The sequence below is a fragment of the Balaenoptera borealis genome, assembly GCF_965194805.1.
Source record: "Balaenoptera borealis genome assembly, chromosome: 9".
Classification (NCBI taxonomy): domain Eukaryota; kingdom Metazoa; phylum Chordata; class Mammalia; order Artiodactyla; family Balaenopteridae; genus Balaenoptera; species Balaenoptera borealis.
The window spans coordinates 46,122,741-46,140,406 of NC_138873.1; the positions used below are offsets into that span (position 1 = coordinate 46,122,741).

Below are 17,666 nucleotides of genomic sequence, written 5' to 3' on the forward strand. Positions count from 1 at the left end.
CATAGTTAAGGAGGCTAGGTAAATGACTTCTGGATAACTAAAATATTTATGATGGTCTTTTTCTTTCTCTTCCTCCTTACTTTGTTTTTCTTGGCCAGTGGACTGTGGTTTAGGTCTTAAGTTTGGCAGTATCACCCACAGCATCCAACGACTTTACCTAAGTCATTGAGAGCACACAGACTAAGAGAGAGCAAACCTCTGGTACAGATTAGACAACCACAGGGAAGTAAGTAAATTGACAAAGAAACAAATGATTACAGTCGGCATAAGAGATTTTCTTCCAGAAATATTGTGTGTGAAGATTTAAGTACACATGGCACCCTGACACCCATTAGACTACTTCACCCCTGCACCATTCTTTCCACTGCCCACAAGAGCTGGCGACATTTGTTAGCCTCCTTTGCTACTACTTCTGTCTTTGTTACCACCACTTCGGCTCCATATACAATCTTCTTTGCTTGCTTTCCCCTTCTCTCGGCCTTTCTTATTTCTTATCTCATTGGATCCCTGTCATGTTGTGTGAGCTTCTTGGCTCCTACATGAAAAGGCTGACCTTTTATATACACCACCATCAAGCCAGAAGACTTGTTCCTCCTGCTGGAGAATTAATCAATCACAGCTCATCCGCTATAACCTTCACGTCTTTGGTCCTTCTTAACTCATTCAAATGCTCAAATCTCACAGTTTCTTTCTTACAAGATACACAATTTTTTTCCTTTTGTATCTGACATCTTTCCTGGTGCTTGAACACTACACTGGATAACTGAGGTTATGCTGTACTGTATAAAGCCCAGCTGCTGGAAGTCACTTTTCCATCGTCCCACACGTGGTAGTCAATGTACACATCCATTACCCTTCCAGGGAGTATCCAGTTTAGGTTCAATTCCCAAGAGGCCAGCTCTAACAGTTCTCTTTTCTCTCCCACTCTTCAACATATGTCTCAAAGAAGGGAAGAATGTCATCATTAGAAGGGTAAACTTGATTCTACTAGAAGCGATTTTCTCAAATCATTTGCAAAAAAAATTATTTAACCAATTTCTTGTGGCAACTGGTGACAAAGCATAGTGGAGTTTGGTCCTGATATTAACAACTCCTGATAGCTAGGGGCTCAATTTGCTAGGGGATCATTCTAAAAATAGATTGCTTATGGTTGATCAACACCCAGAGACCCAATTTATCAAAAGGTATCCTGAAGGACAACATTCTGTCATTATGCTAAGAACAGAGTTACCTGATATTGCAAATTCAATTAAATAGAGTTGTGAAGGGAAGAAAAACAATAGAGAAATCACTTCTGGGAAGTAAGAAATGAAACAGGGTTTTATTGTTGCTGTTTTGTTGTTGTGGAAGATACAGAGTTTTATCTATCTATGTTTATCTATTGAAGAGAAGCAAGAGGAGAGGGAGAGATAGAAAATACATGGGTGAGAGGAGGTTATTCATGGTATAAAATTGTGTTGTCCCATATGGTGGTCACTAGCCACATGTGGCTAGTGAGCACTTGAAATGTGGTTAATCTAAATTGAGATGTGCTGTAAGTGCAAAACACACATGGGATTTTGAAGATTTAGCATAAAACATAAATATATAAAATATCACATTAATATTTTTTCATATTGGTTACATTCTGAAAAAATAATATTTTGGACACATTTATTTAAATACATTATTAAAATTAATTTCACCTGTTCTTTTTTTATGTTTTAAAATGGCTACAAGAAAATGTAAAACTACATATGTGGTTTGCATTTGTGGCTCATATTATACTGGTTTTAGGCAGCTTTGGTATAAGGTCTATCTATTGGGATTAGGTTCAACCGCAAGTAACAGAAAACTCCAGAATAACACAGGATTATTCAAGATGGCTGCTAAAGCTCTAACCAGAATAACCACATTCCAGCCAGCTGGAAGGAGAAACAGACCATTAAAGACACATAGAAAACAATGTTATGGTCACTAAAGAGGAAGTGGGGGGGATAAATTGGTAGTTTGGGATTAACAGATATACACTACTATATATAAAATAAACAACAAGAACCTACTGTATAGCACGGGGAAGTATATTCAATATCTCATAATAACCTATAATGGAAAAGAATCTGAAAAGTACTTTTCAGATTATTTATATATATATATATAACATATATAACTGAATCACTCTGCTCTATACCAGAAACCAACACAACTTTGTAAATGATCTATACTTCAATTTAAAAAAAGATACATTCCATGTGCAACCTTCTGAAACCATCTTCTACCATCTTCTTTGATAAATGAGAACACACGCTGGTCAAGATATGTGTACCTCTGTAAAAATTTTGGGGGAAAACTAACCACTGTGATCTAGTAACATTTTAGTCACATTGTTACCCATAAATACAAGAGAGGTTGGGCAAGGCTGTCTTTATTCCTAACAGTCAAGTGTTCAGCTAAAAATCAGGAATTATTTTTAATATGACCATTTGTCCCAGTTTGCCTGAAAGTCTGTTTTGTGTGTGTTGTCCCGGCATAAATATTAATAGCTCCCCCCTTCTTTCTCTCAAGTGTCCTAGTTCAGATGATAAATTACATGGTCACTCTTGTTATATTACCAAGAAAAAAAGAGAGAAACAGATGATGGGGTAGACAATTCAGCCTCTGCCAGAGATCCTTGAGGAATCACTTGAGAAATCCTTAGCAGGTGGATGCCTCCTCCAACCCACCTCACCATTATTCTGAAACAATGCTTTTGGAGGTTACTTGTGACCTCCATATTGACAAGTTAAAGGGCTTTTCTTAACTATTCTCTTATTTATTCACTCAACAAATTTGTATGGCGTGCCTCCATTTACCAAGCACTGTGCATTTGGGTGACATGGGGGTAAAACAGAATTCAGTAGCACTAATCTCCATACTATTAAACCCATCTCCTATAACAGTGGAATAACAGGCATCAGAATTGTCAGAATAATCTGGATTCTGGACTATTGTTTCTCCCCCTGGACATTTCTCTAAGATCTTTCTGTCTTTTTCTGGTTCCAGATAATTCTAGCCCATTGTTTCCCAAAATGTCTTCAATATATCACTAGTTTCTCAAGAAAGTTCCATAGGCAAATGGTATTTGGAAGTGTAGCATAATCAGAGCTTCATAATACAAATCAGCATATTAAAAACTCTGAGAACTACTACAATAGAAATTCTTATTTAACTCTTCTGATCTGAGCTGGTTGGAGGGTTAGTACCTTTTGAGAGGTAATGCAACACCCCTTTTGTACTGCTCCTTTAGTCCCAGAAGTATGAGGATATTATAAGAGTCTTTGTCCAGAGTTTCTCCTTCTACATTCAGCCTCCTGAAGCTCACATTTGTTCTCTATTTTTACCTCTATGCAGATGACACCTAAGCAACCTTCTCTAGCCTTTGCCTCATTCCCCAAACTAAATAGGCAACTCTACTTGAGTTAAACATCATAATCTCAAGCTTAACAATCTAAAATTGAATTTGCCAAAGTCAAGTCCCCCCTCATATATGTCAACGTTTTGAGTAATACTACCTGTGGTAGATATTTCTTTGATTGGCTCTTTTGGGGGGTTTTTGGCTTTGTTTCATTTTGATTTGGCTTTGGCAAGGGTAGGGTGAGGAGTTTTGGGGCAGGCTGAGCAGACTTGCGTCTTTATTCCTGCTTTTGGAAAAAGTTCCTTTGTGTGCAGTGTTGGTGAAAAGCTGTGCATAGCCAGTGGCTCCTGGCAGCCTAGGCTGGAGCATGTGGTCTGGGCTCAGTTAGTCAGCCTCCCACTGGGGACTTTGAACTTGAGTTACTGGGACAGAGAAGCAGGATGGTTTTACAATTCATTCATAGTGTGGCAGGGGTGATATTAGCAGTGTTCCATGACAATAGTGGCCTTGCCCTGGTCACCCGAGAAGATTCTGATGCATTCTATAGTTTGAGAACCCCTGTATCAGATCTTTCTTACACATCAGTTCTTCCAGGAAGATTCACTAATTATCCCATCCAAGACTAACTCTTCCTTTTCTGGAGTCCTATAACTCTTAATATCTATACCAGTCATGCTGAACCTATGCTATGTTGCTTTGCCATTATTTAAGTAGGTATCTTATCTCTGTAACTAGTTTCTATGCTTCTAGAAGGCAGGATATAAGTCACCATGACTTACATATAGTAATTACACTCACTTAATGAATAAATGAATATTTGTTAGTGACAAATTAATTGCACCTGATATATAAACTTCTCCATTTTCTACAGAATAAAGTTTAAATTAGTTCACCTCTATTCAAGAGCTTCTAACGCAGTGGTTCTGAAATTTGTAATATTTTAAAATCACCTCCTAGACAGCTATAACAAATACTTATCCTCAGGTCACAACTTCAGAGATTCCTATTTAATTAATTTTGGGTGCAGCAATCTGGTCATTGTGATTTTTAAAAAAAATTCCTGAATGGTTCTATATTGCAGGTGAAGTTGTAAATCATCATTGTGATATTCAAAGTGTGGTCCAAGGACCAGTGACAGCGGTTTACCTGGGAGTTTCTAAATGCGCATTTTAACAAGATTCCCCAGTGATTCATATGTACGTTAAAGTATAAGAAGCACTTAGTCTAGAGCAGTGATGGCCAGTGGAAGTATAATGCAAGCTACATGTGTAATTTAAAATCTTCTAGTAGCTCTATTTAAAAAGCTTTTTTAAAAAAAGTAATAATAATTTAATAACATAATTTATGTAATCCAAGGTATCCAAAAGGTTATCATTTCAAAAATTAATATAAAATTATTAATAAATATTTCACAAGTTTTCTTTTTGGACTGAGACTTTGAAATCCAGTATGTATTTTATTTATTTTTTTAATTGTCTCTGTTTTATTTTCTCATCTATAAAACAAGGATTTATTTTACCCAAAGCACAGGGATATTGTGAGGATTAAATGAAATAACAGGAAAGTGCCCAGTACAGAGTGTAGCACACAGTTGATTCCAATAAATGTAAGTTGAATCTAGATTGATCTGACTCCCTAATTTTCTCCTTTTAGACTCTGCATAGAAATACCCTGCCTATAAAAAATTAAGATCCTCCTTCCCCAATTTGTCCCAACTCCTACTTGCCAGACTGAATCACTCTTAAAATTGAAATGAAGCTCTTGACCTCACTACTTTTTCACTGATCATCTCAACCTCCTGACTCCACTTCCCTCTGTACTCAGGTTGAATATCATGATCTAGCCCTATAACAATTCTTTTGCAGACAGTCTCAACTCCCATGTTTCATGCTGCTTAAAATATTCCCAGTTTGGCAGAATGCAACCACTTGCTTGGCTTCTCCATATGTATACTTTATCAGCTGATTATTCTTGGAGAAAATTATCTAACTGGCCTCACTGATTTCATAGGAAATTCAGGACCTCAAACCTCAAATAGCACTCAACACTCCCCCACCTAATCTCTTGTTTTCTTCTAGGAAGCTTGACTTCTCACTCTCTGAAATCACTATTCCATGATTTTTCCTCGCTCCTCAATTTTCCATTACTTCCTTTCTCTAAAATATTACTCCTTGACTCATATTTTGAGAAAATGGAAATAACTCCTTTATCGTCTCTTGACTAGGTCTACATATTCTTTCATATGGTTCTACAACTCCTGTCTTCCTTTTGTTTATGATGGAACAATGATGCCTGCTCCTGAAAAACCAACCCCTCCACTTGTCCACACCCCCTCTTTTCTACCCTACTCAAGGACTTCAATTATTCTCTTAATTCTCCCCTTCTCTACTGGACTATTTCTGTCATTATACAAAGATGTTCTAGTACCTCCCATCTTAAAACAAAACATCCCTTAATCCCATATCCCTCTCTGGACTATGCCCCCATTTCTTTGCAATTCTTCAAAGCAAAATTTCTCAAAATGCTGTCTGCCTTCACTTCCCTACTTTCTCATTTCCCATTCACTTTTCAACTCAATTCAATTTGGCTTTAACCTTGCCATCGAAACTTCTCTTGTAAAGGTCACTAATTATCTCCAATGTTGCCAAACTCAATACAGGCATCCTTATTTTTCTTTTATTGACTTCTGAGCAGTATTTGACATAGGGGCCACTACCTCCTCATTGAAATCCTTTCTTCTCTTGACTTCTGAGTTGCCAGACTCTTAGGTTGCCTTTAATTGGCCAGGCAATTTCTTTTCAGTCTTCTGTCTATGCTCTTCCTTCCCTCCTTCCCAATCACCAGGGCTTCTTTCTATTTTTTCCCCCCACTGGGTGCTTTGAACACCTTCCGTATGCTGATCACTTCCAAATTCATATCTCTAACCCCAGGCTTTCTCAAACCTCTGAACTGATATATCTGCCTCCTTAAGTGACATCTCCATTTGGATGCCTAATGTATCCTCTTGGTGGGGACCTTGCTTCACCAAGCCTTGTTACTACCCTATTATTTCCCTTTTCAGTAAATAGTAACAACATATACCCATTTGCTCCAAACCTAGAAGTCATCCTTGGTTCCTTACTTTGCTTCACTGCATTCAATTTATCAGCAAGTCCTATGGCTGTGCCCTCGAAATATATCTGAAGACCATCCATGCCTTTTCATCTAGTTCAAGCCACTGTTATCTTTTTTTCCTAGACAAGTATGTATTTTATACTCACAGACTAGTCACATTTCAAGAGCTTCATGGCCACATGTGCTTAGTGGCTACCATATTGAACAGAGCAGATCTAGAGCTAACTAACCTTTCCCTCTTTAACATCAGCTACAGCTTTCCTTACAAAAGCTTTTTGCTATAGTCAAAGGACCTTTTTGTCAGCCAATCAACCTACCATTCATTTTCCGGTCTTTATACTGTTACCCCACTGCTCCTTGCAGCCTTGAAAGTCCTCCTTCTACTCTCTCATGGTCTAGGTTCCATTTTTTTTCTTTAAACTCAGTTCAGGTCTACAGCTCTTTGGCAAAACCTTCCTAAAATGGTCCCAGATTACAGTAGTTAGTTCCTGTTCTAGGTTTTATAGGGTAAGAGCCTACATTCCTCCTTATTAAGGAAGATGGTAAAAGATGATTTTAGAAAGCTAAACATGGAATGCAGTTAGAATTGTAAAACATGCTGCCTTAATAAAAATAAAATGTAGATCTCAGAAGATTGATACTGAAAACAATTTCTCTGGTGGGGGGAACAGCCTTCCTAGGACTGCTAAATCAATCCACATAATTCCTCTTCTCCTAGAGACCTTTCATGGTTACCCTTGCCTACTGTCCCCCACACCATAATACTGGAAATAAATGATGTTCTACATTAAGCATGAAGAAAAGTAGAAGCAATGACTCTTCTCTTGATTGCTCCAAAACTTAACTGACACAAAAATGGAATATTCAGAAAGACTTTATTAATAGCCTAAAGGTAATAAAAGCAAAAATATCAGAATTCAGTGAATTTTGACAGTCTCACTTGTAAGATTTAGCTTGTGTCCTGTATGAGCAAGATTACCCCCGATTCACATGGGTCATGGTTGGGGAATCAGGAGAGATCTTGCCAGTTCCTCCTTTCCTTGCATGTCTTCTCTCTCCACATAGGGACATTATAGTTAGCCTACAGATCTAGCACTTTCTAGACATCTTACTCCTCTTGGTCTAGAGTTGCACTGTCCAATATGATCGCCATTAGCCACATGTGGCTACTGAATACTTGAGATGTGGAGAGTCCAAATTGAGATGGGCTGTAAGTGTACAATACACACCAGATTTCAAGGCTCAGTACATGTATGAGTTTTACATTGCTGCTGTAAAAACTTATGATAAATTTAATGATTTAAAACATCCATTTATTATCACAGTCCTGTAGTCCAGGAGTCCTGGTACAGCTGGTTCAGGTGAGCCCTCTGCTTAGTCTTATAAGGACAAAACCAAGGTGCCATTAGCACTGCATTCTTCTGTGGGGACTCTGCAGATGAATCTGCTTCCAGGATCACTCAGGTTGTTGGCTGAATTCAGTTGTGGTTATAGGGCAGGGGTCTTGTTTCTGGAGCTCGCTGAGCTAAAGGCCACCTGCGTTCCTTGTCCCATTGGCCCTTCCATCTTCAAGCATGTTAAATCCTTCTCATGCTTTGAATCTCTCTGACTTCTCTTTGGGTCACATCTCTTCTGCTTGTCCCCTGAGCAGATGTTCTGCTTTTAAGAACTCGTGTGATTAGGTTGGGCCCACTCAAGACAATCCAGGATAACCTCCCCATTTTAAGGTCTGTAATTTAATTACTGTACATCTTGCAAAGTCCATTTTGCCATGTAATGTAACATATTTACAGGATCCAAGAATTAGGGTGTGGGAGCCATTCTGCCCATCACGATGTGAAAAAAATAATGTAAAATCTTTCACTAATAATTATATCTTGATCATATGTCAAAACTATAATATCTTAGATATATTAAGTTAAACAAAATATAATATTAAATTTTACCTGTTTTGTTTTACTTTTTAAATGAGCTATATAGAATTAAAATTGTACATGTGGCTCACATTTGTGCCTTGCATGACGCTTCTATTAGCCAGCACTGGTCTGGACCTAGAGAGGGGTTAAATCCTCTTGACCGTCCTCATCGTTTCTGACATCAGATCTGTGGACTCACCTCTTCCATAAGAAATAGTTTCCTTATAATCAGGTGTGGCCTTACACCTTTAGGCCTCTGACTGCTAAACATTTCCTAGCACAATAGAAAACCAGAACTTTCATACAGGGACATTCAAATACAGTGATGGAGCATGGAGATGTGGGCTCAGGGGCTCATTTCTGAAAAAGGTAAGGACTCCTGTTGAACCGGACCTACACCTGATAACCCTAGTGATTACTGAACTCAGCCTATGAGAGCAGAGGCTTCTTTTATTCATCTTTTGGTTTCCAGTGGTTGGCATAAAAAGAGTTCCTTTTAATAAATATTTACTTAACCAACTGAGTCTAGATGTCAGTGATTGGCTCGTTTAAAAAAGAAAAAAAGATATAGCTGGAAAACAAGTCAAATACCCTCTAATAATGACAAACATTTCTATACTTTCCTGAAAGGACAGCCTCCATTTGAAACCGTAAGCTGAACAATATTTAACGGTTGCATCTTTATGAGACAAGAGAGTGTGATGATGCTCAGAAAAAATATATTCTTTACCAAATGAAAACTAATTAACCAGATATTTTTATTACTGTGCACTTTATTTGGCTTTGGTGACTAAACCAAACCAATGAATCTGTGACCATTTTCAAAACTGCATCCTAAAAAGATTTTTTGGCTGTGCCTCATCATCCAGTGTTTAGTTTTATTTGTTTAATTTCACACAATACTAAAATGTTTCTACTAAAAATGTTAGACACCCACCCACCCTCCTCTGCACTTTACCTAGCAAGAAAGCCACATTGTTGGAGGAGTTGAAGAACAGCACACGCTGAAAGTGCATTTACCCTGATCTAATCCTCCAACCCAAGGCTAGGTAGAAAGCCTTTCCAGAGCTTTGCTTCACAGTTTCTGGGGTTGTACCTGCTCCCAGCCCCCGGTGTGATCTTGCACAAGCTAGGCAAAATCACTGTGACAATGTCTTAGTCCATCAGCTACAGAGCTAAGGATTCTCTGAGGAGAAGTTAGGACTGCTGAGAAAGCACGGGCTGCTGATTGCTCCTCTGCTGCCAAACATAAACCTGAAGCAAGACAGAATTATGAGAAACTAGATTCATCTCACCCCATCATCCTCCTCAGTAATCCTCCTGGCACAAAAGAAAGAATGAATACCAATAAAAAGGTAGTATAAATAAACATTTTAAATAAAGTTGCCTAATTGAAAAGACCGATAGATGGAGCGATGCATTCTTCAAAATCTATTGTCATGCTTTTGCAGACTTTATTGCTTATCAGAATTTTTCCCCTCCAGAAAAACAGAACAGCAACATTTGTTCAGAAAAAAGCAAATTGTGCTTCTTCCTTTCTTATTACTTTTATTGTTTGAGGTTTCTTTTAGACTATAATGTGGCATTTGGATTTTGAGATGGGGAAAAAACAATCCCTTGTCTTTCAAACATAAGAATGTGATTGTATGCTATTGTTGCCAACAATGAGCTACAGAGGTTAATGGATCACATATCTGGCAAACAGCCATCTTTCCTCCTGCTCAATATATTAAACAATATACATTCTGTTGTGTTGCTGCTGAGCTTATGATTTTGTCTGAGTAGTTGGTAAATAAGTTTACTTACATTTAAGTTATCTCTTTCTAGAATTCAACAGCTTGGTCCTTCAGGCTGTATCCTGAAATTGAAAAAGTACAGCTTGAGATCCAAGCTCACCACCTTTGGAAGTGATGGTGAGAGTGGACATGGGGAAGGGGGAGGGGGCCGCAGTTGAATGATAATCTAGAAATATTGTGCCTTGTGAATTGCATCCAACCTTTCATTTTCGGATTGCCTAAATTAACAAAATAAAATTACCATAATAGAAAAGAATGGATACTGGCGGAAGCACCACAATTCTTTCTAGTGCTGTTGCCAGTGAGCATTCCAACAGACCTCTAATTAAATGGACCAGTTCTCTCCAGGACCCCAGGTTGACTCGACTCTGCATACAATGACTCATCTGAAAACAGACCAGCGCTCATAAGCAATAACGTACGTGACTCCCAGTCTAAAGGACTTTTCTGCGTATTGCATTTGTACTAGGGAATTAATATGAGACCTAATACCTCGAGAGAAAAAAAAATTGTTCTTTAAGGAAACTGCAGAGGGGAAAACTTTATCAATGAGAAAGATATTAGTTTTCTGGGAAATTTTAGTTGGGTGGGGCTAGATGATGAGTGAGGGGACTGGAGTTAGGAAAGAAGAATCAACACATCAGTCTCAGATTAGGTGGGATCTTTTCAATCAGGCAGAGAGCACAGGAAATAGCACGTAGAGTCCACTGCCCCACTGCTATTCTGGGAGCAAGGGGTAGGCGGGACGTTGACTGAATTGGGAAGGCCAGTGTGCCTCTCGGGTTTGGGATCTGGAACCAGGAAAAAGGCAGAGAGCCCTGATCTCCGCTTGCCGGCTAGGCGGTGATCGCCCCCTGCGACTCCGGAGGCACACAGCAGTCTGAGAACCGCCGCTGCCGCAGCCGCCCGACCCCTCACAGCCTCCAGCTCTCCCGCCTGGCATGCTGGAGCCACACTCGAGCTCCCTGGACACCTGTGTGCCCCAAGCTCCAGGTCTAGGCCCCTCTGACCCGGGAGAGACCGGTCTCAGCTTCTCTGACTTCTGTGTTCCCGGGTTCTGCCACCCTGGTCACTTCCGCGGGTTCCACAAGCTGCGGCTTCAGTTGGCCAGGGAGATCTGAGCGCCCACCCGGCCTCCTCACCGCGCTCCTGGTGGGACGCGCAGCGGTTCAGCCGCAGGACCTCGGCCTCCGGGTAAATCCTCTCCTCCCCCTTCTCCGCCTAAGGCCCTGCCCTCCCCCTGCAGCAAGCTGCTCCCGTGTGGGCGGCCCCGCTCTCGGCTGAAGACACCTGCGCTTCCTTCCCCACCCTTCTCCGCCCCTTTCGCTGCGGTTTCTCCCCTGCCTTTGGGAGCTCCAGAGCGGCAGCTGGAGGAGGAGCAGGGGAGGAGGACGAGGGCGAGGAGGAGTAGGGGCGGGGTGGGTGGGGAGAGAGCCGGGAGGGTGGGAACTGGCAGCCACTCCGCAACTGGTCGCCTGGGACCCGATCCCTCCCGCGCGCCCGAGTGATGGAGGGGAAGAGATTCGCTTAGACACACACTCGCGCACACAGCTGGGCACGTCTCCGGGAGGCAGCCGCCGGGAGCCGGGCGGCGGCCGTGACAGCACCAGCCGCGGGGAGCCGGGCGCCCACGCAGCTTGGCCCCGGCGGCTCCAAGACCCCGGAAGGAAAGATCCCAGCCGCACTGACTGTCGCTCTTTTAGGCTGACCGGGAGGAAGCAAGCTGCGCAAGGACCTGTCACGAGGACGCAGGAGGTTCTCCGGTCGGCGCTCAGAGTCTGGGGCCGCGCCGGTGCCCGCGTGGGGCGAGGAGGATGCTCACCTCCTCCCGCAGAGCCGCTGCGGGCCCAGGCACTGCGCGGACTCGGGCTCCCGCGGTCGCCCCTGCCGTGCCCGCGCCGCGGGAGCGCGCCCTGCCGTACCTGGCTCCAGCCTCCAGGGGAAGTGCGGGAAACGCGCCCTAAACTCCACTACTTCTCGCCCGCCTCCTCCCCTTCCTGGCTCCCCGCCCCAGACCTGGCAGCCGCCGCCGCCGCCTGCGTGTGGGGCCCGCCTGCCTCTTACTCTCACGCGCGCACGCACAGCCCCGCTGGCTCGCTCGCATTCGAGCAGCCTCGCTCCCCGCGGAGCCGAAGCCCGGACGTCCGGAACTACTGCACCGACTGCCAACGGGACTGCTGGAGACGCCCTGTGGCCCGGCGCGACCCGCCGCTGGCCCCCGCGCCCTGGGCTCCCGCCCACGCCGCCGCCGCCGGGGACGTTGGTGAGCAGGGCGCGCTGCCCGCCTCGCGCCGGGGAGGGGCTCGAGCACAGGGGGCTGAAGCTTCGTAGATTTGGGGGGAAATGACAAGAGGGGAGGTCGCCGAGGAGAGACATCCGTGTGGTGCCGGCCAAAGCGCTTTGTGGGGCGCGGTTCTCTTGGGCACTGCCTGGAGGAGACTTTTGAGACGTTGTCTGGGGCTCGAGGTTAAACTAGTGCGAGATGGGAAACGTTAGGGAGGATTCTCGGGGTAGATTGAGAGAGTCGTCGGTGTCAGTCAGTCAGTCTGTCTGTCTCTCCTCGAGCCGGTCGCAGCGCTCTGGGCTGGCTTTGAGGGAGGTTGGAAACACGCGTTAAATGCGCACAGCAGAGTTTGGGGGCCCGCCTTCGGCCACTTGCCGGGGTGATTGTGGGGCTGTCGCTTGGAGCGCGAGACGGCTTTGGGCGAGTGGGGGGCTGCGAGGCCCGAGGAGGACAAGCAGAGGGCAAGCAAAGGCGCCGTGAACTTGCGGGTGGGGTGCGTTCTCGGCCCCGCCGGCCCCCACCCCTCGAAGTACTGGTCCCCGCCCCAGGGCAGCCCCAGTGCACGCAGTTCACGCAGCCCTTCCCACCCACCCCCGACACACACACACACACACACACACACACACACACACTCGCACACACTCGCACACACACTCAGGAGATAAATGCAGTGGAGTGGGTGGTCATACCGTTGCTACTCAGAGGTGCGCGAGGTCGCTGTGGCTACTAACTGGAGCGCAGAGACTTCTGTTTCTGGGACTTGGGCGACCGCCTTGGTTTGGGGAAGCCGGGAAGGAGCGCCCAGCCCCCTGCGGATGCCTCTATCTGGCGGTTCCAGGTGCACAGCGAGCAAACCTCTGTCACGACTCCGGAATCACTTCACCTTGGCGGGCTCCGCTCTCTGGCTTCCCTCACTGAGTGCTTCAGGGCGCCCACCCAAGAGAGCTGCTGCTCAGATCCCGGTCTCCCCAGTACTCACCCGGTGGGTCGGACTCTCTTTCTCTCTCCCACTCCCTCCCTTCTGCTTTTCTCTCCCCCCCCCCCACCCCTCCAGCTTCTTCATGGAAAACATTGATCCCTTAAGGGGAGGTTTAATATTTGCAAAGTGCTTTATATCATATTACTTCGTGGATACATTTAATTGCACTGTAACTCTGATTTATGTAAACTTAGTCGGATAAATAGCATTCAGGGTCGGATTGGGGTGGGAGCGAGAGTGGGTGGGCGTTCTTTCTCTCACGGTGCTCCTTTCTGAACTGATTTGCTAGAAGTAATTTAAAGCTGGTGCTTCTGAAAGCTTTTTTGCTCAGTAGTTTTGGCATATTTCAGGGCTTTAGACGAATGTTTCCACAGTACAATTTATTTGAAGTATATTTAGCTTCTATTCCAAGAAAAAGTTGAAGATAATAAAAGGGATTACAAAATTGGATATCAAAACTATTTTTGATGTTTTTATTGGTATCAATTATGTTGTAGCAGTTTTTTTTTTTTTTTTTTTTGAAGTTGCCGTAGTGGTTCCTCCTGGTAAAGCTCTTAAAAGGAGAAATGAAAGAGATATACTAACCTTCCTCCCTCTGTTTACAAATGAACCTTGTTTAAAGTGACTGAATGAGCGGCAGGGTAGGCTTCTTTAGGGATACGAAGTCATTCACTAGTGAACTGATGGAGACACAGGAAGACAGTATAAGAAACATAATGATGGGAAGGAAACTGCTGCTTAAATTTAACTGTCTCCGGTGCAGGGACTCTTAGCAGTGAACAAGAAAACTGCTCTGGCCCCTTCCAGATTACTCTGGGCTATTTAAAAAATACTCTTTCCTGGATTAATAAAATATATAGAAACATCATCAATAATATAAAGTAATATTTTCAAATAGATGCCTAAAGGAGATAATATGGGAAATCACAAGCACACTCTTCAGAGTTTTGCAGAAGTACTAGGATCATGGTTTCTAGGTTAAGCCAGACCTCATTCTTAAATTTTAGTGTCCCTTTGACACTTCCCTTAGAAATCCCTTTGACTTCTTTGTGAGCAAGTGATGCCCACAGTGAGTTGCCTATGCTTGCATCCTTGTCCGTACCATTTTGCAGGCATACACAGATGTTTTTGAATGAATAATCTTCTTACTCACTGAATTTCTACTCATTCAAAAAGGAGCACAGGAGTACACACAGTATGCAAAGCTGAGCTGAGCATTATTTTAAATAACAAGGAAGGGTTTCCAGTGGAAGCTGGGTGCTTACTCCTACACTGTGTAATGTAAAAAGAACTGCAGAATAGTGACTTATTTAAGGAAGCAGCATTTTGCCCAAAGTAGGTGGTCAGTCATGAGTTGTTGACTCAAAAATCATACAAGATGTTCACTAGCTAACTTCGCTTTCACCATAAATCCCACCATTATTCTTAACACACCGTGTCATTTAGCTATGACTCAACTTCAGAGAACTGATGTTGACTTTAATCGTCTCACTCTTTGAATACTTTGGAGAAATAGAACTATCTGTGCACTGCTCTAGCTTTCTGTGTGTGATTTCTGTGAAGCAGTGCCAGATCTGCATATGTCATTAGTATTCATTTATGAGTAAATGCAAATGTTCCCATTGCATTGAGAAAGCTAACCCAAATTCCTAGAATGCAACAAATATTATGCTCCTTTCCTCATCTTTTTATTTTTATAATCTCAGAAACAGTAACATCTCTTACAAGTGCAGTTATATGTAAAAGAGCAGGTTAACAAAAATGGTTATTTAGGACTCTTTAGAAAAAGGGAAATACCTTATGGAAATTTTATTTGAGAAGAATTTTCTTTGACTCTGTTGGTAGGTCTGCCAGAGTGGTCTTTTATTTTAGGGATGTTCATTCATGAATGAAGTAACTGTCAAGGTAACTTCCTAGTAAAAGGAGATAGCAATCCCTTAGCAAAGGGGACACTTGCTAAAAATGATGCTTAAAACGAGGAATAGAGTGTAAGCAGTAACACTCTTGTGCCATTGAAATTATATGAATACTTGTATATTTTATTTATGCATGATTTTTAAATTTTCTATTTAATACTTTATTCAAATATTTCATATTCTGAGATTATTGCAATTAAGTGAGGAGATATTGATTGGTAATGGAATTATAGCTTGTTTTGTTTTAAGAAAACATAAATAGTCTGAAAGGAGAGAGCAAGTCAAGTTAAGGAAATGATTGTCTAACCTCAGATTTATCTTCATTCAAGTTCTGTCCTTTTTTTTGGTGGTAAGGGGGACCTCAAAACCAAAATCACTAGTTAAACTTTCACTATGACCTAAATTGTTACTATTTAGAAAAATCCTACATTGTAATTCTTCTGTGAATTTAATACAAATTCTTTAAAACCAGCAAAAGTATAACTTCTTTCCCACTGAAATCCAGTTTAATTGTTGACAAATTTTGCTTAGTCTAGAACCGATATTTGTTTCTGAGGGTCATGAGGTTATCCTAACCTTTACAGCAGGAGTGCAATTAAAGCAAGATGTTAAGAACTACACTTGAAAATCACTGATCTAACTCAAAACCATTTCAGAGCAGCTAACACTTATCGAAAGTAGAAGTAAAAGATTATATCTGGAGATCCCCATAATGTATAAGCAGGGTAAATGAACCTCTTTAAATCTCATATGCAAGTTCCATTATCACGTCTTAATTAACATTTGGTACAATGGATTATTTTCCCTCTTCTTGAAAAGTTTTACAAAAGAAAACTCTGTCAGTATTAAGAGATGTTGGCAGAGTTGGTTTGACTTTAGGCCATTTTACCTGGACTGTGTGTGGGAGGTTGGTAAGTTACATCTATATACACATGTGCTTCTGTATAAATATTTATATACATATGAGCACGTGTATATATCTAGAGCACATCTCTATCTACTTGTATACTTTACATACTTGTGTATGTTTAGGTATGTATCTACGTTTTGTCTCATAACTTTGAACAATAGGAAGAGAGTCCCGCTTTGTGGCATATGCGGTTTGTGAAGTCATCATTATCTGGAGAATGATACTTATTAAATGCTCAACTAGTTTGAGGTTAAAAAATTGGGAGTGTACTAAACTTTTTTGAACAATTTATTTAAAAAACACTTATCATAACCTTCAGTATGTGCCTGACACTGTCCAAAGAACTCTGCTAATATTAACTCACTTAATTCTGGTAGCCGCCCTGCTCTCCCCAGAGGGAAAATAAATAGGTAAAGCGGATGTTTTTATTATTATCCTCATTTAGGAGGTGAGGAAGTGAGGCTCAGCAAGCCTAAATAAATGGCTTTAGCCCCACACTTGCTAAATGGCAGAGCTGGCCTTTGCGCCCAGGCAGTCCACTGTGCTGTGCCGCGGCTCCTGAACAGATGTGGTTTTTTTTTTAAGTTTACTTAAACAGGGAACCAAAGGGGGACCAAGTTGAGTTGTAGAGTAAATGCATTCTAGCAACTGAGATTTATGACAGTTCAAGTTAGAGTGAATTCTTAAGGAATTTGTAAGGAAGGTGATTGGTATGAAGCACAGAAATAACCTGATCTAGAGCAATGCTAGAGCAGTGCTATAGCCTAATTCAGTTTTTAATGGACTCAACAATTTTCTTAGGTTCAACTACTTTTTAAAATTAGGTAACTTAACAACTGATGCCATATTTAAGTAGTTTTAATAGCTCAGAAGTTCTGATACTGCATGTTTTATGCTTGCCATTAATGTCCTTATAATGTCGGCTTCTTGCATAGAGGTCAGTGTTATGTGTTCCTATATGGTACTTGCCAAAGGAATCAGAGTTTAATGTGAAAGTGTGAAATGAGACTTATTCTGCTCTGACCCATTTGGCATACAGTAGGCATCCAATTAATGTTTACTGCACAAACTGATGAAGGGTATTCTAGAAGTTGATAGTCCAGAAACTTTACAAGTCTTTAAAATTGCATAGTTTTAAGATTGTGATTCAATATTGTACAGGCTTTTTCCTTCGTTGTGATGACCTCAGGACATCACCATCTATGAAACCCTGTGGAATAATAATCTTTTTAAGATTGAGTGGCCTGAGATGAAGGAAGATGATGGGGAAGGAAAGTAAAATAATAAATTGATTAAAGTGTTTAAATTTAGAATTTGAGAAAAGGAAAACTGCCTGTAATTGTACCTTTTATTTTAAAAAGGCATATAAGTACACTAC

At 41.9% G+C, this 17,666-nt stretch overlaps 1 protein-coding gene and 2 long non-coding RNA genes across 4 annotated transcripts in view; 1 reads left to right on the forward strand and 2 right to left on the reverse strand.

Moving 5' to 3' along the window:
• Positions 1–17,666, reverse strand: part of LOC309634636 — a 162,828-nt gene that overhangs the window by 85,450 nt on the left and 59,712 nt on the right. The gene's annotated exons all lie outside the window — the stretch shown is intronic.
• LOC309634615 lies at positions 6,354–11,491 on the reverse strand. The gene is made up of 2 exons (XR_014248242.1): positions 11,342–11,491; positions 6,354–10,261 (listed from the first exon to the last, which is right to left on the reverse strand). It is a non-coding gene; the product is annotated as an uncharacterized lncRNA (long non-coding RNA).
• The window catches only part of HS3ST5 (heparan sulfate-glucosamine 3-sulfotransferase 5), a 276,665-nt gene continuing 270,685 nt past the window's right edge, over positions 11,687–17,666 (forward strand). Inside the window, exon 1 of one of the 2 annotated variants that reach the window (XM_082404879.1) lies at positions 11,687–12,462. The gene's annotated coding sequence lies outside the window, so the exon portion shown is untranslated. The remainder of the gene's footprint in view (positions 12,463–17,666) is intronic. The other variant, XM_082404878.1, reaches the window with a different exon arrangement.